Source organism: Callorhinus ursinus, unplaced genomic scaffold (assembly GCF_003265705.2).
Source record: "Callorhinus ursinus isolate GAN/ISIS: 27379988/994484 unplaced genomic scaffold, GSC_fseal_2.0 scaffold1, whole genome shotgun sequence".
NCBI lineage: Eukaryota > Metazoa > Chordata > Mammalia > Carnivora > Otariidae > Callorhinus > Callorhinus ursinus.
The window spans coordinates 11,670,066-11,693,030 of NW_027397063.1; the positions used below are offsets into that span (position 1 = coordinate 11,670,066).

A 22,965-nucleotide genomic window follows, 5' to 3' on the forward strand; every position below is an offset into this window, starting at 1 on the left:
GTTAACAGGCCTATATTTTAAAGTTAGTGTAAAAGATAGCAATATTTGTATTACTCAGAGCCCCGCATTTATAAGATGTAGTGGATCTCTCCCCGCAACCCCACCCCATCCCTTTCTCTCTCTGTCAATTACTTTCTTGAGGGAGATATGTACTCAAATGTTAACTGGTTGTAGGAAAATGGATCTCTTGATACTTCTAAAATTTCATAAATTTAAAAACAGTTCAGAATTGTGAGCAAATCCAGACTAGGCAGGATTATACTTTATTATGATTTCTTGGTTGCTCTACTTTCATTTCTTCAGTAATCACATAGCCAAGTAATACACTGATCCACATCATTCATAGTGCAATGGTTTTTGCACCCAAGGGAGTTTACGCTTCACCAAAGAATGGATGCATTTTCTTTACATACTGTTATATCTTTGACACTTAGCTCAGCTTCTATTAGAGGGTAGATGCTTAAGATGAATTAGTAGGATGGATTAATACCAGGATGAGAAATGTGCATTTACAATGAATAAACAGTGTGGGTGAAGTAAGAGAAAGTAGAAATTCACCCAGTGGTTACTTAGTGGACGGCAGTGGCCTTCTGTCTTCCTGCTACCAGGCTTGGCTCTTCCGAGTCGCTCTTTCTTAAAACATTGATTTGCTTTCCAGGGCAATCATCTAATCACTCTGAAAACCTGTTTGTTAAGACCAAGTTGTAAGGTAAGTGGGGATTGTATCCTTATAGTCATTCTAGACATTTTTTTTAGAGCTACCAAAAAACACAGAAACAAAGGAACAAAACAAAAGAGGGAGGGGATGCCATTTTATTTTTATTTTTATTATTATTAATATGTTGATGTCTTTTGCATCCAGGGGGATTTAAACCTTATGAAAGCATAGACTGTATCTGCTTTGCTTACCATTTTATTGCCACCACTTAGGTTTCTACCAAATTTCTACTACAGGGTAGACTTTCTAGGGCTCTTCATTGCCCTCAGGCTGAACTGCAAACCCTATGGATTCAGACAATCCTTAAGTGCCTTTGCTGCCTGTCCACTACTCCCCCATCCCACTGGAGGATCCTGAACCCGCTGCTCTAACTCTTGCTGCTCACACATAATCACTGTCTCCTAGACCACCCCACATCTCCAGCTCTTTCTGACCTACATCTCAACTAATTCTAATTCTATCACTTCCCTAGATCATCCGGACATGTGAAATCAGGTTTAATTTCCCTTTCTATTCACTCTCAACCCACCTTTTCCATCACAGCAGTGCTCCTATTCATATTATTATTATTAACCTTTTACTTACATACATATGTCACCAGTCTTTTGAGAACAACCTCTACTTCTGCTCCATGCTATACTTGAGGGCAGTCTTAACTTTTTGCATCCCTATCTCCTCCAACCAATATTACATCCCCAATACCCACCAAAAGGGGGAAAAAATCCACAAACTATTAGAAAGAACTCTAAATTTGACTGAAGATTTTAGAAAGAAGAATAAAGAGGTAATAGTATCTATATCTAGTCTCCAAGCATTTTTTAAATTATTATTATTATTTTATTTATTTAAATTCAATTAGCCAAGGTATAGTACATCACTGGTTTTTGATATAATGTTCAATGATTCATCAGTATAATATTTTCAAGTAGACTTCTCTCTCAAGTTTGTCTTTTGGACCACAGCACAGATCTCTTTTTCTTTGAAACATTCTTCTTAGTTAAGGATTAAATTTTGTTCTGTGAATTTTTACAGCTATGAAAACAAAGGAAGCATATGAATTTCCTTTTTATCCTTGTCAAGCAATATAATATATTAAAGTAAATAAAAAAATAATAATTCAGTGAAGTCCTCTTCTCTCCCCTCCCTTTTTTTGTAGACCTAAAGAAACTGTCCAGAATGGTTGTGGAGATATAATCTTCATATATATCAAAATTCAGTCTTTAACGTGAAGAAGCAGGTTTTCAGAGTGTTTCTGAACCTCAAATTACATAAATACAATAAAGAGGATTTTATATTTAAAAAAGGAATATGGAGTTAAATAAGGAGATAATTTATATAGTTTAATTAAGAAAATACTAAAAAAATCATCCTCAGATGAATAATCTACATTTTTTTAATTGTGCTAAATACACCTTTATTTTTTTTATTAACATATAATGTATTATTTGTTTCAGAGGTACAGGTCTGTGATTCATCAGTCTTACACAAATCACAGCTCTCACCATAACACATACCCTCCCCAATGTCCATCACCCAGCCCCCCATCCTTCCCACCCCCCCTTCACTCCCGCAACCCTCAGTGAATAATCTACATCTTGAGTGTCTTTTACTTTCTGTTTCATTTTGCCTGAAATGTTGAAATCCATATGTATTTTCCAAAGTTCAATATGAAAGATTTTCATGAATGATTAATATAAGTTAATATGATTTTCTTATTTGTACAGAGTTCGTTTACTTTCACGTTTTCACATAATTTATGTAGAAAGAGAAATATTGGCTCCATTTAGTTTTTCTAAATAGTGAGTCACCAAATTAGTGTGCAAATTAAAGATATTGCTGCATTAAAAACTTTCTAGAAAACCTGATAAATTTGTAAGAAATAAATTATTTATGCATGAGGATTTTTGTTTCCAATCTGAACTACATCAATAAAGCCCAGACTGCCACATGCAAATGCCGTCAAAACATCCATACCAGGAGAGCCACCAGGCATTTTTAACTTAACTCATCTAAAACAAAACACTTGCTTTTCCTCAACTACCCTTCCTTCAGTCTTGCCTGTTTGAGTTGGGGGCAACACCGTCAATCCAGCTACTCAATCTAGAAGCTTTGAAACTATTCTTAACTCCTTTCTCCCTTGATACATCACATCCATTACATCAGCAAATTGCATCAGCTCAACCTTCAAAATGTATTTAAACTTGAACTACATCTCACTGCCTCTGGTCGTACCACCTTGATCCAAACCACCAATATCAATGATCTGGATTTTTTGCAATATTCTTTTACCTTCTCTCCACCCAACTCTGTATCTTTTCTTAACACAACAGCTGGAGGGAATCTTTAAAAAAACTTAATTTCAATCATGTTACTCTTCTGTTCAAAACCCCTGAAGACATCTCTTCTTTCTTGGCTAAAACCAAAGACCTAATTAAAGAGGGCTCTCAATAATCTGCCCCAACTCTAATTCCTTCCTATTTGACTTCACACTCAGTGCCTGCTACCCAATGCCTGTCTTCCTATGTTCCATTCACACACATTAGCCTCCCAACATCCAGGCTCAGTGTCGGGATGAACAGACTGGAGCACTTTCCCTCAGATCTGTATGAGATTCATTCCCTGTTATGTCATTCAGGTCTTTACCCAAATATCCCATCACTGAGACTTTTCCAGGCTACTCTAAACTGCAATCCTCCTTTTAGATATCCTTTCCATGCTTCTTTTTTTCTCCCATCTGCTGATCATTATCTGATATATTATGTATTCTATTTACTTGTATTTTATCTACCTTCCCACCAGTGGAATGTATATTTCATAGGCACAGGGTTTTTTCAATGTTTGTCGCTTTATCTCCAGTGCGAAGGACATACAAATCACACTTGATAAGCACTTGTTGACTGAATGCATTATGGAAGCAAGTGATTTAAACTATAGAATAAATAATGCATTATTTCAATTATTGATGTTACATTTACATGATATTGTGAGGTAGATAAGAGATGGCACTGCCATGCCCATTGCACAGTTGAGGAAAATAAGTATAAAGATTGATAGTATTCCCTAAATTTTAACGTAGGCTTCTCAAATTCCTTAAACTTGTCAGATATGTTAGATTCTTAGCACTGTTGGAAAAAACTACCACACACTTAGTGGCTTAAAACAATACAAATGTATACTTCTAGGGGTTTGGAATCTAAAGTGGGTTTCACTGTGTTAAAATCAGATATCCGCAGGACTGTGTTTTTTTTCTCAAGGCTTCAGGGAAGAATCTGTGTCCTTGTGTTTTCCAGCGTCTACAGGTCACTTTTCTCCTTGGCTCATGGCCTTCACAGATACGTCACTCCACCCCCTGCCTCCATGGTCATGTCTCTGTCTCTGACTTGCTGTCTCTCTCTTACACTTATAAAGACACTTGTGATTATACTGGGCCCCCATAGATAATCCGGTATAATCTCCCCAATTCAAGATCCTTAATCATGTCTACAGAGTCCCTCTGGTCAGGTAAGGTAACATATTTCTAACTTCAGGCATTAGGAAGTGGGGGACTTTGGAGGGCTATGATTCTGCCTCCCTCATGAAAACAGTATCGAATGCTCTATATCATACCATACCTGTAATCCTAATGTAAAATACATTAGTGAAAATTACATGATTTTTCTTAGGGAGGTTTTAACTTCTATAACTTTGATTCATAAATTTATTTCAAAAGTTATTAATCTGGAGCTTGTACTACAAGATAATTTTCTGTTACTAAATATCTTCCTTTGAAATGAATAATATACTCTCTTGCTTGTGTCTTTTCCTCTGGTTCTACTTATTCAAAGTAATTATACAATTTAATCGTTGATTGAAGCAACAGTTTGAGTCAGATGGTCTCTTTCACAGCATCTTTTCCCAAGCTCATTTAAGGAGGCTTTTTATGTGAAACTTCTGAACATTTTATTTTCTTCAGTAACTAAATATAAAGAGTATACAAATTTTAAAAATTAAAGAAGGCATGCTTTATTTGAGACGATATTAACCTAGAATTGTCATTAAAACTTGGTTGGGATTCGATGAGGGCTTACTGTACATCAAAAACCGATCACTTATCTGAAGTGATCCTGGTCCTGAGTCTTGGTGAGTCAAACATTTTATATTCCAAATTTTACGTTTTTCCCAAAGTAGCCATTGATAAGTAAAATCATGGATACATTAACCTATGTTTGATATATATGAGATTTAAATGGAAAACTGAGTAAATCAGCTCTTCTTTTGAAACTTGTGAACAGAAATGTTGTCACCCCATGTGTGAGTGGCCGACTGAGACAGCTAGGCTTCAGAGTATGTGCTATCTTTTTTTTTTTAAGATTTTATTTATTTGTTTATTTATTTATTTATTTATTTATTTATTTATTTGACAGAGAGAGACACAGCGAGAGAGGGAACACAAGCAGGAAGTGGAGTGGGAGAGGGAGAAGCAGGCTTCCCGAGGAGCGGGGAGCCCAATGCTGGGCTCCATCCCAGAACCCTGGGATCATGACCTGAGCCGAAGGCAGATGCTTAACGACTGAGCCACCCAGGCGCCCCAGAGTGTGTGCTATTAATTATTCTGTGTTACATGGATCCTCACAAATAAAGATGACTTTTAAAAAGTACATAATACATTTTGAATAAGAACATATCCAAATAAAAAATTACTCTTGTGGTTCAATAAGTATATAAGATAAAGTAAAAGAAGTTGAAATAGGACAAAAATAGTAAAGTAGATTTTATTCTTCGAATTGAGTAAATAAAAAACATTTTTGTAAGACAAATTATAAGCTATTAATTGAAATTGACATTAGGAGTAATTTATGCCAAAAAAGGACAAAATGCAGACTGATACTATCTTTATATGAGGTATGAGGTATATGAAGTATTCTATTTATATTCCACAAACATTCATAGTACAACTTTTATGAATAAGATACACAGAAAGACTGACATTTTAAACTGTTTTCTAAGTGCCTAGCACTGTTCTAAATTTTCCATGTTAGCTCATTTAATTCGCTTATATTATACTAAAGAATGCAAGCTGAATTTTTTGATCCAAAATTGTAATTACCAGTCAATAATATAATAAAAAAGGTGTTGTTACATATTCATAATACAGATCAATATACTGTCCACTCCACTTCACTCTTCAATCCATACCTGTTTCAGGATGATGCTAACCTCCAAAAAACTTAAGTTGCCTTTGATTTCCCCATATTTCTTATTCAGATAGAGAAGAAACTAACCTGCAGTCTCTTGTGAAATATTTTGAGCTGATTTGCTGATTGTAGCAAATAAAAATAATCAGTTTCAAGATGTGGTAAGTGCAGACATCTATAATTTGTTTTGGTTTAATCAAGCAGTAGCAATATTTCTTTGAAGATACAGTACATGATCTATTATAAGCTTAAGCACTTAGAAATTTGTTTTTGTGAAAAAAGTGGAAACAGAAGATTTAGTTTTTATTATGAATGTTTTAATATTTTCTCAAATTTATGTTCAATGATAGCAGAAGATAATATATCACTGGTATGTTCAATGTAATTGTGTCCTATACACTTTCTTTCCAGAACCCAAATTAGACATAACAACAACTTTGAATTTATGGGGCATTAATCAGAAAATCAGTTGTTTGAGAGAGTGTTACAAAAGGGGACATGATGAAGGAGTGTAAAGGGAAGTTTGCTTTGAGACATACCATCAATTACAGGCATACCATCTCATTTACTTCAATAAATCTTAGCATAAAATACTTAGCATGTATTTTTTACACACAGGTATCCTAACCTGTTACCTCAGGTGGTATATGACCTTTTACTCTCTGAATTTGGATTGGAAATGTTTGAAGGAAGGAACGTTATTAGTGCTTTGTTATAGGTTTTGTGATCTTAATATATTCTGCTGATAGAACCTATTTAGCTTAAAAATGAGCTCGTATTTAGCTTCTTAATTGTGTTTTCGTAAATGTCCAGAATAAACATTCAAAACTGTATCCATACCTTGAAAGAGGCTGCTAGTAATTTCCGCCAATATCTGTTCTTCTTTATTCTTAGCAAGATTATTTTTAACAGGATACACAAATGCCCATCACAGAGTATAATTTCTAGCCTTCTTGTGTTAGAGCAGAAGAGATGTCTATAAGTTCTGGAAAGTGCCGTTAGAAAGAAAGCACCTTCTCTTTCCTCTGTGTGTGGATTGCAATACAGGTGTTGTGCTCAGTTAACCTTCACCAAGTGGAACTGTAACCCATTCTACAGATGGTCTGCCTTCCCAACATCATCAAACTTTCATGCCGGCGTTTTTCCATTTAGTATGACTACCATGTAGGAATGAAACAAATATATAGACTGTTCCAGTCACTGTGTTTTGTTGTCCTTTATGCAAATAGCCTAGTTCATATTTCAACTAATAATGAATTTAGTAGAAAGATGTAGGAAAATTCTAGACAAAAAAATAAAAATCATGTGGTCTTGTCCTACTGTAACAGGGAGAGGGCTGAGCGAGGACACAGCTATTGCTGTTGGAGTTGGTAACCTCTGAAAAGTCACAGTAAAAATGTCACCAGGGGATCCTTTAGAAGGTCAACCATATACCAACAGAGCTTCCTCTTTCAGCAAAAATGGTTGAAAACATGCAAAATATTTTGTTCTTGTTACTTTTAGTAATGTTCTACTAGAAAAGAACTTAGATTATTTTTCCAAAAGGTGGCTCTACCCTAAAGAGGCAGGAGATAACACTGTGTCCCTAGGATTTTCTCTATCTCCTCAGTCAGTCCAGCTGCTGGTATTGAATTAAAGACTTTTTTTTTTTTCCAGCAACTCTAACCTATGGTTCCAAATGACCTTAATGCAAGATTGGTCTGTGCAGCTGAATGATTCACTACAAAATGCTACCAGTGAAGAGGGTGGGTTGGGGTTGAAATCTAGCTTTGGCTCCATTCAACATGCAACAAAGTTGGCAGCACATAGAGGGAGTAGCTTTTACTTTTTACAAAGGCACTGTGTCAATGCCTGTGGGAGTGCTGCAGCACCTAGGGGGACCCTCTTTCTATGCTATTCATCCAGAGTAGTGTCTCATCTTTAACTCTCACTTTAAATCCCTGCTGTCATTATGTTGTTATGTTGACAAAGAGGGTTGGCAGAGTTCTGAGGCTAGTCCAAGTTTTTAAATGAAAAAATAAAAAAGTTCCAGAGATCAAAAGAAACGAACTAGCTATTTAAAGATAGAGTCTTTGATGTTGCCACTTGCATGTGGAACTTATCAGAAACAAGTAAACTGGAATTTTCCTATCTATGTTGCAGGAACAGCGTTGCAGAAATAAATGAACCAACAAACCATAATTACCTGGCCTGCAAAGCCTGTGAAGCATATCCCACAGGAATCAGGCGAAAATGTTGGGTAGCTCTCAAGGATATAATTTGCCCTTTCTCATCACCATCCCAGATGCAGCCTCAGAGTAAAACGAGCAAAGAAGAATCTGCGAAACTTCCACCCAGAACTGCCACATAAACTGACCCAGGGGAATTCCTTGAAAACCAGCACAGAGACTTTTCACGTTCGTTCCTAATATGTATTGGCAATTGTTTGGAACAAAGGATGCTTGTTTCCTATGCTTTCATTTTCCAAATGGAGTTATCAAGGTAGTGATCATGACCCTATTCTGATTTATATTTTATGTGGGGGAGAATTTAGTTTAGTATTTGGGTAAAAAACCTTCCAGAGATGATTGCTTATCATGAAGACATCATGTAATTTTACCTTGGATAAAATTACACGATGTGGATAGGTTCTGTGTTGCCATTATTGGATTAGAGATCAGGTTATTGTATGTGTGGGAAGAGGGATTTACATGACCATCCAACTAAACACTATGTGCTCCCCTTCATTATGTGTGACCTAATGTCCTATTGTGATTAATGAGATATAAGTAAAAATTATGTGGTCAAATTCTAAATAATCTTCTTCAAATGATATGAGTTACTTTCTCTCTTTTCTTTTTCCCACTTTGGACAAGAGCCTATACTGATGGGAGAATAAAGATGAAAGGAAGCCTGGCTCCCTAATAGGATCAAGCTGCTCTGAAGGTCCTGAATACCTGCCTGGTATATTGGGTGAGAGATAAATAAATCTTTTCAAGCCACTATATTTTGAGGTCTTAGAATTCATACTACTAGATGAATCAGTAATAAAGTAGTTTGAAATTTTACAAAATTTGAAACCCTTGCATAAAGATGAAATAGCCATTTTGAATAACAATGGTTTCCTGCTAATTAGTTTTGCACTCTGGCTCACTTACTGCAGCAGAAGATGATTTATACCTAGCATGTGTCTGGCACACAGCATTCACTCAGTAAGTGTTTGTTGAGTGAATTCATTTAAAAATTTTCCATCATTTATTATTCATCATTCATACTTTCCAAAGACAAGAATTGCGCCTAGAGAAAGTTTTCTAATCTCCATAGAGTTGCTAGAATTTTAATACTATTCTAGTGCCTTTATCAAAACACAAACGTAGGAGCCAAATTGGCCTCAGAAAGCCAAAATGAAATTAGCTTTTGACAGAGCAATTCCAAAATAAATTACCCCAAACAGGCTCTTTTATCCTTTGTAAGTGCAAAACTCGGCTGTTAAGCAAATATGCTTCTGTGCTTGATAATGAAGTTGATGTGATCAGCCCTTTTAGATTTACCTCTCACTCTGCTCAGAACCAGGTTTGGGGCTCAGTTTTCATAACATCTCATTAACTACACTCATTTTGTAACTTTCTGCACACAGTGCCTCTTAGAAGCCGAAATGAAGGTATGCAGGAGCAAGGGGGTGTTGGCCTCACAAAGAGACGAGCTAAGTGATGAGTAGTTATCAAGGTAGGAACAGGTTTCATACATCAAACATTGATTATTTGACTCTTATCATCTTACACTATTGATCTTACACTAGAAACTCAGAATTATATTTTAAGCTCTACCGAAAGATATAAACTTTGGTAGAAATAAAAATAATTAATAAATACTACTGGTAGGTTTTGATGACTTACTCATTAAAATGAACAAAGCCCTACTACAGAGGGATTTAAGTCTTTGGCAGTTATATTCCTTTTAGGATAAGGTTGCTTTTCATGTCCAGTCACAGTTACAATGAATCAGTGAAGAACTAAGAGGGACCCACTGGTTTCCATACATATTCTTCCTCGCCCCATTGCATTAAAAACAACCTAACCACTATCTGTTCATTAGGGTCAGTTACACCTGACCACATGGTAGTTTCTATTCAAGCTGGCTACTCCCTGGCCGCAAGGAGTCCAAAGTATCTTGGGAACGGTCATACTTTGTAGTTCATAGGGAACTTCCCCATGTTTCCTGATAAGAATATATCTCCCTTTGGTAACCAAAAGCTCCAATCCTGCACAACCCAAAATTGCAGGGACAGGAAGCACAGAATCACCAACGATAAGTGGGATAACTAGGTGACTCCTGATTTCGCCCCTTGGGTCCCAAATGCATATATTCTCCTGAGGAGAGACACAGTGCAAAGTCTTTGATTTAATACATATGTGATATCCTGAAAAATATTTCCTTTCTGGAATTTTTTTTATTTTTATTTTTTATTTTTTTAGAGATTTTATTTATTTATTTGACAGAGAGAGAGAAAGCACAAGCAGGGGGAACAGCACAGGGAGAGGGAGAAGCAGGCTCTCTGCGGAGCAGGGAGCCTGATGCGGGGCTCGATCCCAGAACTCTGGGATCATGACCTGAGCCGAAGGCAGACATTTAACCAACTAAGCCACCCAGGTGCCCCATCTTTCTGGAATTTTAATTCATACAGTCCTCCTTGCTTCCACAACTATCTGATATTTCTAAACTATATTTTTTTATATTTTGATTTTTTCCCCCTAATTGTTGCAATGGCTTGCAGTTACCTTCTACATTCTTCATGGAAACAGAAATTGCTCCTGGCATATCCATTTATATAATGATTAGATTCTGGAAAAAAAACAAACCAAATTATTAAGGTAGAGCTGAAATTGGAGGAACTGATGGGGATGTTACACATTTTATTAAAACATGTTTACATTGTTTGGAAGTTTTATATATATCACACATTCATGCATTTTATTTTATTTTTTATTTTTTGTAAGTTTAAAAGAAGCCCAAAGTTTTCCACAAGAACATTTTGCTGCATTTATTAATTTATTTATTTAATAAAGAAGGTGGGCCCTAGAAACTGGAAAAGTCAAGGAAACGGATTATCCCCAAGAGCCCCCAGAAGGAACTCATTCCTGTCATGAGTTATGCATATATGCATGTACGTATGTGTGCATAGAAATGGCAACTTGCTAGGTGTCCCAAAAATCTCCCCACTCCACCTTTTACAGATGACACAAGGTCAGACACATGCAAATAATTTGAGACTCATAAAACATTAAACATTCTATAAAAAAAAGTGAGTTTGGGTCATCATTTTAGGCACACAGAAAGTCCTATGTGAAGGCACTGAGAGGGGAAACCGTTTAGTGATTTTCAAGTCCTGAAAAAATTCTGTTGCAAATGGAACAAAGAAAGCAAAAGATAAGATTAAAAAGGTGGGCTGTAGTTAGTTCATGGAAGTCATTTCATCACATAATAATTATTTTGATATTTTTCCTCAGTTATCAGAGACTTGTGGTAGTGAAGGAAAAACCATAACTTTCAGGGTTCCCTGTGTCCGAAGCTATTACGTGTGAAATGTTCATCGGCAGTTAGACCCCTGCCATACATTAGCCAGATGATGCAGACGTAGACAGTGCCTTTATATCTAAAACTTTTATATAGCACTTTTTAAGCCTTTATTTTGAGGAAGGAAAATGCATTTGTCTGAATATGGATTCTAAGTTGTATATATTTACTATCAATCTAAAAAGTGAATTTGTGAAGCAAAATTTTACTAAGTGTTAAATTTGGAAATGTAATATACTAGATTATTTACATACTGCTCACTAACCAGTTCATTAACTAGTTTACTTTAAAGGAAAATACATCTAACTGTTAAAAGTATTTGAAGAAAATTTCATTTTTGTCTAATTATAATTAAAAGAAAATGTTAAAATAAAAATAAAAGTAATACTTTCCAGCAAAAATCTCAGTGAGTAATATACCAGGAACAAAATATATGTTTGTTTGAAATAAATCATTTATAGGCTAAATTACCAAATAAAATGAATTCCAATGAATTATTTAAAAAAAAGATGAGGGCGTCTGGGTGTCTCAGTCGTTGGGCATCTGCCTTCGGCTCGGATCATGATCCCAGGGTCCTGGAATCAAGCCCCACATCAGGCTCCCGGCTAAGCGGGAAGCCTGCTTCTCCCTCTCCCACTGCCCCCTGCTTGTGTCCCCTCACTCGCTGTGTCTCTCTCTGTCAAATAAATAAATAAAAAATCTTAAAAAAAAAGAAGAAAAAAAGACTACTGTCAACCCCCACTCTCCACAAAGATGTCATTCCCTAATCCCCCAGAACCTGTCACCATGTTACCTTACATGACAAAAGGGATTTAACAGTTGACTAAATTAAGGCTCTTGGGATGGGGGCATTATTCTAGATTTTCTGTGTGGGTCCAATGTAATTATCAGGGTCTTGTTAAGAGGGAGCTAAGAGAGTCAGAGAGAGAAGATTTGTGACGAAGGAAGCAGAGGGGAGTGATGTACTTTGTATGGAGGAAGGGGCCATGAGCTAAGAGATGGAGGTGGTTTCTAGAAACTGGAAGAGTCAAGGAAACAGATTCTCTCCTAGAGGCACTGGAAGGGACTCATGCCTGTCAAAACCTTGATGTTGACCCCATGACACCTATTTTAGTTTTCTGACCTCCAGAACTATAATATAATACACTTTTGTTATTGTTGTTGTTTTAAGCTACAAAGTAAGTTGTTTCAGTAACAGTGGGGAATTAATACAGCATTGCTGTAGCTTATTCATTCCTAAAGTCATATTGCCCCACCATTTCAGAGATAGAGTAACCTCTGGCGGAAGGAAGGTAGAGTAGGGAAAAGAGATGAAGTAGTCTGGCTGGCTTCTTCACGGGAGGGTGATGGCAGCCCTGTGGTTACTGAATCACTACCTTCTGAGAGGGAGAAGCATGTGGTGGTATGTCCTGATGCTTATCTCCTTCCCATATTGTTCTGATCATTCATCAGTTTTCCAGGTGTTTTGTACTGAAACCGTACTTCTCCTTTGGGTGTTCTTGGCTGTTTAATTAGAAAAGCTGTATAGGGACAAACAAGCATCAATATCCTTTATGATTCTTGACATGAAAATTGTCAGACTAATATCTTGTATGAATTTAAACAGACCATAACCAAATTTAATAACACCAGAGCATTAGAAACTTTGATGGAAACCAGAGATTTTAACGCAAGTTACCATATTCCAAGAAGAATCACCCAAGTGCAGAAGTTCTCTTTAGTGAGGTCACTGCATAGTGAGAAATCTGTGTGAGTCTAGTCTACCAGGCAGCAGCGGCACAGCCAGTGGGCAGTGCACACCGACCTACCCCATAGATTCAGGCTCTTAAAATAAATCCACTAAAGGGGCGCCTGGGTGACATGGTTGGTTAAAGCCTCCAACTCTTGGTTTCAGCTCAGGTCATGATCTTGGGGTCATAATGTCAGGGTCATGAGATCTCAGTGCAAATTTGGCTTGGGTTTCTTTCTTCCTCTCCCTCTGCCCCCTTCTGCCCCACTCCCACTGGATCCCACTCTCTCTCTCTCCCTCTAAAATAAATAAGTAAATCTTAAAACAAAAACAAAAACAAAAACAGAAACAAAAACCCAAATCAGGCATGGTACAGCATGCAGTCTCAGCAAATACAAAATGAAAGTAAAACAGCAAAATAACATTAACCCTGGGATAGAAATATAAATAATACAATTAAGCTTGAAAATTATGAACATAGATATATGCCCAGCACTTTTGTAACTTATTCTAAGTCCTAAATTAAAGCAAACAAAAGAGATTGCTAAATTTGAAAGTGAAAGACTGGTTGCATTATTTCCTTATAAGGTCTAGGATCCTGTTTTCCAGGATCTGATAAGGGGCTGTGAGATTTGATCCCAGCTCTTCAAAACAAAGCCTAAGTGGATGCTAGAGTCTGGAGGGCAGATTAGTTTATAATGCAGCCAACTCATCACTATAGATTTTAACATGAGGCTGAATTAAGCTCAGGGCAAAAAACTCAGAAGGAATTGGAGTGGTGACTACCTTCTTGGTGTCTCCCTCTGACAGGAAAAGGATTTTGAAATATTTTCTGTATTTTTCCTTTTCTTCAAGCAGACCTTCAGTAAGGCTGCAATATGTAATATGATGGTATAAATGGAGTGCAGATTATAAACGTTCAGAGCAACCTCAATGACAGTCACGATCATGTATTTAATTATAAATGGCTTTATTTTTAAAAATTTCATTTCTACCCTAAACTCCACTTATACTTTTATTCATAGGTGGTTCACTAACCATCACCCTCTGGCCACACCCTGAAGAAATTTAAAAGAAGAAAACCTTAGAAAGCAAAATGCAGTTTGGTAAAATTATTATATCCGTTGAATGATAATCATAAAAGTTGGGTGACATATATAGGGTCATAAAAGAAATTCTCATTTATATTCAAATGCTATATATTATATCATCTGTATAAAATTACTTAAGACAAAAGCAGACATAAGTCACATATTTTTATTTTAAAAGACATGAACTACACATTGTAATATTAAAGAAGGACAAATATTTGAAGCGATAGAGGGCAGTATCGTTGCATTTTTTAATGTTATTAAGATTTTGCTCACTGCGCATGCAACAAACTGCATTTCTTTCTAAAGTTTTATAGGTCAGTGTACAAAGATATTAGAAATGTTAATTTGAAGACTCTTTCTCTCTCTTTTTTTTTTTTTTTACTAGACAACTTTGATTTGTTTTTTTTTTTTGTATAAAGGACATTACCCGGGGAACTACAGGAGTGTGGGAGAAAAAGTTTCCATTCTTTTACATCAGGTCTGCAGAGCTAACCCACAAGGTCGGGGGGGTCGTGAAACTGGCAGTGAGCTTCTGTGGACTCGCCTGTCTCATCTTCCTTTTAATTCATTGAGTTTGCTGAGGATTTTCAAAACATATTATTTATATTACCGATTTAGGCTTTTTTTTAAGATTTTGTTTATTTGTTAGGGAGAGAGAGTGCATGGGCGAGAGAGAGAGTGAGCAAGGGTACAAGCAGGGGGGAGCTGCAGGCAGAGGGAGAAGCAGGCTCCCTGCTGAGCAAGGAGCCCGATGCGGGACTCGATCCCAGGACACTGGGATCATGACCTGAGCCGAAGGCAGACGCTTAACCGACTGAGCCACCCAGGCGTCCCCGATTTAGCCTTTTAAAACCCTTTGATTTCCACATATTCTTTGACGCTGGAGTTAAATGAGATTTATCTTTTTCACACAACTTATCTGCCGTCCAGTAGGTATTTTTAAAGAACATTTTTTTTATGATTGGCTAGATCTTATAAGGGAGAGGAAAATAAATGGTTTATCTTTTAAAACAGCACTAACAAGACGACTATGGGAGATGCATAAGGAAAAGGTGCCATAATGAGGCTACCATAAAGTCAGCTAGACAAAGAGAGAACAAAAGAGAAAATGAGTCCTGGGTCGTCCAGTTAAAATTGTTTTCTAGAATTTCAGCGTGTAAATGGAACTACAGACCCAGACATACTGAATTTAAAGTTTTTACTGCCGCAGGAGTCGTGTTTGACACCTAAGCAGGCAAAGAATATTTTTTGCCGCATCTATTGAGTTTAGTTGTGCAGGATTTTTCTTGCTGGAGTGCTGGTTTTCAAAATAGAAAGAAAAAGCACTTAAAAATTGTACTGTTCCCTTTTTTTTTTCATAAAAAGATCAGCTATCAATTGGAGTTAATAGCTGGAGTAAGAAGGTACCAATTTAATCTCATCAAATTTTTGTGAGGGCTTTCAGCTCTAAGAATGCAATATGAATGTGTCATACTTAAGTGATGTGTTATGCATGCTCATTTTTGTATCTTCAACATAATATGGCAGAATCTGTCATGAACCACAAATAACAACTAATGTGGGAGCAAGCTAAGCGTCTCTGTACACTTTGTAACATAATCATGACACTGTAAAGAGTCTTTCTTTTTTTAAATTTTTTTATTGTTATGTTAATCACCATACATTACATCATTAGTTCTTCATGTAGTGTTCCATGATTCATTGTTTGTGCATAACACCCAGTGCTCCACGCAGAACGTGCCCTCTTTAATACCCATCACCAGGCTAACCCATCCCCCCACCCAAGAGTCTTTCTTTTGACATATCTGTATTTGACCAGATAACATAAAATGGTCAGGATCTAAGTTCTTTTTGCGGTTTGATGCTGCTTTTAGTTTTTGTCTCCAATTTGATTACCCAACCTGCACAAATAATGACAGTTCATTTTCTTAGTGTTAATGTTAAAACTGTTTGTGATTTTCAATAAACCTTTATACGTACTACAGAATTCTATCCTAGAAACTGCCTTTTAAGAGAGCTGGCCCAGTTATTGCAATTCCAATTGCCATTTGTGAACAACTGGATGCAGTTTTAACAAGTTAAGAGCCTCAGTAAAATAAGGAGAAAAAGAGACTACACAGGAAAAGTTCTGAGGATCTGACACAAGAACTTTCTGCTACCTTGGGTAGCTTATAATTAGGAAAATTAGTAGGTTGAAATTATTAATTTTAAAGACTCAATGGTTTTCAAAAGCATTTAATTAATGTTTGAAAGCACAGATAAACATGTAAAGAGATCCTTTCACTGTTTTTCAAAATGTTGTCATATAAAATAGAAATAGTAAATAGAAGAATTTGTTTGGTAATTTATTTGTATTATGAAGCATCCCATGCTTATTGTTTGAAAATCGACCATGATATGGAAATAATCTATAAAAATTATAAACAATTTTTAAAATTTATAAAAGTAATTTTTAAACTTATGAAAGCTAATTTATAAAAGTATTAAACTATATAAAATAGCTCATTTTTTAAATAGTGAAATGCTGAATCTGTCATTAAATAAGGTCATGAGGGAAAGAAGGCATTCCTCAGTCAAGTTTCTTTGAAAATTGTAGAAACATGAGAGATATATATATATGTGTGTATATATATATATATATATATATATATATATATATGGTGACTTTAGCAAAATCCTCCTAGACTCATTAACGAGGCAAGATCACAAGTCCGTTCCAAGTTAAAAAAAATGAAGGAGGATGAAGATTGGTGCAGATATTTTAAGGTTGGTTTCCCTGTGGTAAATAGCTGTGCCAGCAAAAAGAGCGGTATAACAGAGGATTCGCAGCAGATTAAGTGAGTTTTTGTGTCATTGTTTTTTTACCTTGTTTCTGGTGAGGCAGACCCACTTTGAGGTCCATGAGTTTGGCCAGCGCAGGATGAGCATCTGCCCCAGCCTGGCTTCATGAGTTAGCATGAGACCGCAAGAGTCATATATCTGTTCAAGAGTCCACTTACTAGGTAGACATATAAGGATTCTTGCTACCTTCTAAATACCCAAGTCTGCATCTATATTTAGCGGATCATCAGACCAACAGCATTTTTAGCTTTTGAGCGTTATAGCTAAATTATATCTAGATAAACTCAACCATGTTATAAGGTACAAACTCAAAACTACAATATGACTACGTTCTAGAGATCTAATGCACTCTATCATGATTATAGTCAATAATACTGTATTATATACCTCAAAATTGAAAACAGACTAGAACGTAAATATTCTCACAAAGATAGATAGATAGATGATAATAGATAGATAGATAGACAGATGATAGATAAATGATTGATAGATGATAGATGATAGAAAGATTGGTAGATAATTATGTGACATGATAGAAGTTTCAGCTAAAGCTATGGTAATAATTTTATTATAATACATAAAATATCAAATCAACACATTGTACACTTTAAACTTACACAGTGTTTTATGTAAATTTTAGCTCGATAAAAAATAATGCTTACTCAAGTGTGCTGCTGTTTGCGATGCAAATATTTATCAGGGGGCTTATTAAAATATCTTAAATATGCAAAAAATATACATTTAAAGAGTATCTTAAAGAGTATTAGGGGAAAAAGTACTTTTTTTTCAACTAAATTTGAAAACCACATTATGGCTCTCACTGATGCATTCTCAAGCTTTCCTTTCAGAATTAACCAAAACTCAATACTTTAATTTTATGTCCAATATTTTTCTTTTCCATATGTTATTTTATGATGAATACATGTGCACTTAAAATATATTTAGTGATTTGTTTTCCTGGTCTTTGAACAGTATCTACACTACACAGTAATTCTTCTTCTGTAAATTATCTTTCTTACTCAGCATTATGTTTGCACGTTTCACGTGTAAAGATTTTTAATATTGTGTGGTATTTTGGTACATATGCATAATAATATATGTGTATTTGTACATATGTATATGTATAATAAATGTATGATAATATAATATATAGATTGTACTATGTATAGACACACACAGGAGACCCATTTTCCTGTCAATGAACATGTGAGTCATTTCTAAGTTTTCAGTATTGCAAATGATGCTCTTATAAAGATTATCTATGGGATTCTTGACACAAAAAATGCAGACTTTAGGATTCTACTTAGGAGTATAATTGCTAGGTCATGGGATAAATGCATATTTAACTGTAGTAGGTTATTCCAAATTGTTCTTCAACATATATATAAAATTTTTACCTTGAGGAGTACATGAGTTCTGGTTGCTTTAAATATTCTCCAAAATTATTATTGTCAGATTTTAATTTTTGCTAAACCTACAAGTGAAAAATAAAATCTTAATTTTTAGTGTTTTAATTTGTATTGCTTTGCCTGATGAGGCTGAGCATCTAGTACTAGATTTATTGCCTATTTGTTTTGTTTACTCGGTGAAATGCTTTTTTATATTTTGCGTCTATTTCTCTTTTGCATTTTTTGTATTTATCTTATTTTTGATGAATATCTTAAAGGCCACCTGGGTGGCTCAGTTGGTCAAGTGTCAGATTCTTGATCTCAGGGTCACACGTTCAACCCCCTCACTGGGCTCCACGCTGGGCATAGAGCCTACTTAAAAATAAATGAATAAATAAATAAATACATATATACATACATACATATTTTATATAGATTTACATTTACTGTCAGTTCATAAATTCCTTCATATTTTCTGTCTTATTTATGACATTACTGACAATACTTCTAAAGATCATAAGGATACTGTGTTCTATTCTAAAAGATACTTTCGTGTCTAACTTTAATCCAACTGGACTTGATTTTTTTTTTTTTTTGATGGTGAAAGGTAGGCATTCCTTTTCTTTCAAAAAATGAGAAACTGTTGAGAATTGTCTGTCTTTTCCATACTGATGAAAGGCTCCACTCATACCGGAAGTTTCCACGTACAGAAGATCTGCCTTCAGCTTTCTATGGTATACCACTAGATTATTTTCAACAATCTCAATACATTTTTCTTCTTGTAATACTCTTTAAAATTTTCATAGTAAGGATATTTTCCCCTATAAATCACAGTGTTTCTCCCTACTCCTCTCTGTCTAATACCTGAAAAAAATTGTGCAAATTTCTTGCCATTTGTTCCTTAAATTCTTGAAAATATTGGGGCACCTGGGTGGCTCGGTCGGTTAAGCATCTCAGGTAATGATCCTGGAGTCCTGGGATCTAGCCCAGCATTGGCATCAGGCTCCCTGCTCAACAGGGAGTCTGCTTCTCTCTCTGCCCCTCACCCCTCTCGTACTCCCTCTCTTTCGCTCTCTCTCTCTCAAATAAATAAAATCTTAAAAAAATAAAGAAAGCATTTACTAGTAATATCAACTGGATCTAAAGTTTCTTTGTTGTCACCATCTGTTTTTCATTTTAAATTTGAGGTATAATTTGCATATAATAAAATTCACCTCTTTTTAGTGTATCAGATTGAGGGAGTTTCCTTCTATACCTGGTTTATTGAGAGTTCTTATCATAGATGGATATTAAATTTTGTCAAGTGCTGTGTGCATCTATTGAGATGATTGGTTGATCACAGTTTTTTTTTTTCTTTTGTTTCAGCCTGTTGATATGGGACATTACATTGATTGGTTGTCAAAATTTGCAGTAATCTTGCATTCATTCCTGGGATAAATCACAATTGTCCTGTCTACAGATTCCTGAATTTGATTTGTTAATATTTTATTCAGAATTCTTGCATTTATATTCATAAAGGATATCAACCCTTAGTTTTTGTTTGTTTATTTTTTCCTTACAACATATTTGTCTGGTTTGTGGATGATTTTAGCTTCACGTGAGTTGGGAAATGTTTCTGCCTCTTATTTTCTAGCAAAGTTTGTATACAGCTGGTATGATTTACTCCTCAAATATTTGGAGAAAAAACAAAACAAAACAATGAAGCTATTCAAGACTGAATTTGCTTTCAGGGAATTAAGGATTCAATTTTTAAAAAAACAGAAACAAGATGATTTAAGTTATCTACTACTTGAGTGAGCTTTAGTAGTTCCCCTTCCCCTTGGTATTTGTACATTTTATCTAGGTTTCTTTAAGGGGAGAAGCTTTTGAAATACAGATTTAATTTCTTTAATAGATGAGAATATTCAGGCTTCCACAGTATATTTTTACAGTTATAGGCAGTTTGTGTCCATGGATTTTTCCATTCCATCTATGTTTTCATATTAATTGGTATAAAAATGTTCATAATTGTATCATATATTTTTAATATCTTTAGAACTTAATCTTGTGTGTATTTTTTTTCCTGGATTAGACTTTCTAATTACAAATTTGTTCACCTTGTGCCTTGTTTCATCTTGTTTCATTAATATCTGTTCTTATCTCTATTATTCACCTTCTACTTTTTATTCTCAAATTGCATCTAATTTTGTCAAACTTCGTTTTAATTCTTGAACCTTTCATTTTTTAAATTTTTTAATTTTATTATGTTAATTACCATATGTTACATCATTAGTTTTTGATGTACTGTTCCATGATTCATTGTTTACCTATAACACCCATTCAGTTTTAGAATTCTTTCCTTTCCTTTCTAATGCAGCAGATGAGGCTACAATATTTCTAAAGCACTGCTAACATATATTCCACAAGTTTTGATTTACTGTATTTAATTATAATTAAATTCAGATAAAGATAAATTTTGTAAGTTTCTTTGTAACTTCTTTCTCCACCAGCAGATTATTTAGAGTTTTACTACTTAATTTCTAAATACATATAACTTAATTCTGCTCTTGTAAGAGAACATAAACAAATAATCACAGCCCTTCAAAAATAATTGATCCTTGTCCCATTTTATGATCAATTAATTATAATTTACCAATTAATTTTGGTACATGCTTCTTGTAACACAAAATGATGCACAGTTTCTCTTAGGTGCAGTTTTCCATAAAATTTATTTAAATTGGTTTTGTTAAATCAATCAGATTTACTATATCTTTCCTGAGTTTTCTCTGGCCTGGTAATCTATACAAAACACTACAACAAGATTTGCTTTATTTGTTCATAAATAAATCCAAACATAAGTCAACTGCCTAGATCAGGTTGTGGCAGGAATATTACATCTTTCTTTTAATTTTTCTTTGTCAATATTTAATTATTTTCTTGTGAATATATTGTATTAAGAAAGAGTAATACAAAATGTTGTTTTCTCTTCTGCTAATTTCAATTTCCCAATGTGTAATTTGAAGTAAAATTTATAATAGTAATTTTCAAACCTACATTTATAACTAAATAAATGCATGTGGAAGAAAAAAAATTCAAGTGCTGATAGATAAAAAATAGCTGTCAAATAATATATTTCTGAATTAATTTCTTCTACGATTTTAGTGTAAACTATATCACACCCATGTAACACCATGATACCATACCAGGTATTATTTTGCATGATTTTTTTTCACATGATGATTTATATTGGCTTCTGTCTTGAAATCAATAAAATTAAAAAAATTTCTTAGGGTATGCATGGCCTGCTTATACTAAAAAATAAGAAAAGAGCATAACTTGGGAATTGCGGTTGGCAGAAATTGGTACACAGCGTTTACTTCCAGTTTTTAGATAATTCTGTTGTTAGATCAGTCTTCAAATATGTGACTTCAGAGGCAATCAAACTGATAGCAGTTCAGAAGTCTGAAGTAATTTAAAACATGAGTAACATATGAGTAAATTGAGTGAACACGTACATTATATTTTCTGACAATTGATTATTTTCTAAGTGTTTAAGTAGACTTTCACTAATAGTATTTATTTATGTAATATATTTACTATGGTTGTAGAGGCCAGATGCCAGGATAGGTAAAGAGAATTAAGTACCCTTATAGTAAATCAAATCACCTTGCAGCAAATTATATCACCTTTTTTTTTAAGTTTTATGGCCTTATAGTTTGAGAGTTCCTTGATTTAATGATTATCAGCCATCTCTTTTAGTGCCATGAATAGATTAATCAGCCATTAAAATTGCCCTAGCAATTCTCTGACCTAAATGAATAATTTTAATTTTTCTTTGGATCATTTCCATTAAAAACTGCATTTAGTTTTAGAATAATATGTTTTTCTTCTTTTCTGGAATGTATAGGCCCAATTCATTTTCAATAATTCCTTTAGAAAAGGTGCTTTATTCTGAATTTCTTTATTCCTTCCTATAAAAAAGTGATGCAATGATCAATCTGTCCATTTTAAGTAAGGCCTGGTTTGAATTGATCCTTAGTTAATAAAAACTCTTATAAATGGATGAGTTCTGAGAATGAGTATTTCAAATTTTCCATCGAAGAGCTCAGTTTAGTTACCAGTTGGGGATATTTTCCAGGTTGCAATATAGGGAGAGGGCACACACATGGAGCACAATGATCTCACTGAGGAACAGTGAGTAATTGAGCTGGCCTCTGGAAAGGCCAAAGTGGCTGGAGTTCCCAGTGTAGACTATCAGGGAGTAGAAAGTTTTACAGAGAGAAAATTCTAGGAAATCTGTACAGGGTCTTCTTCAAGACTTCTGCTGACTACTGATCAACATATGTATATAAAGAAACTACCCAAGTCAAGGAAAGAACCCTTCAAAAGATTGCAGGAGGTAATACTTGAGCTTCCATGAGGTCAGAGATTAGTACCTGTTTTCATATGCTAGAGTAGAAAACCTGATAATTCATGGGCCTTGATGAAG

The 22,965-nt window shown here is 34.9% G+C and overlaps 1 long non-coding RNA gene across 1 annotated transcript in view; it reads right to left on the minus strand.

Moving 5' to 3' along the window:
- Positions 1-558: 558 nt before the first annotated feature.
- The window catches only part of LOC141373407 (uncharacterized), a 56,235-nt gene continuing 33,828 nt past the window's right edge, over positions 559-22,965 (minus strand). The window contains exons 2-3 of the long non-coding RNA XR_012379357.1: positions 10,650-10,713; positions 559-684 (exon numbers count right to left, since the gene is read on the minus strand). This is a non-coding gene — a long non-coding RNA (uncharacterized lncRNA). The remainder of the gene's footprint in view (positions 685-10,649; positions 10,714-22,965) is intronic.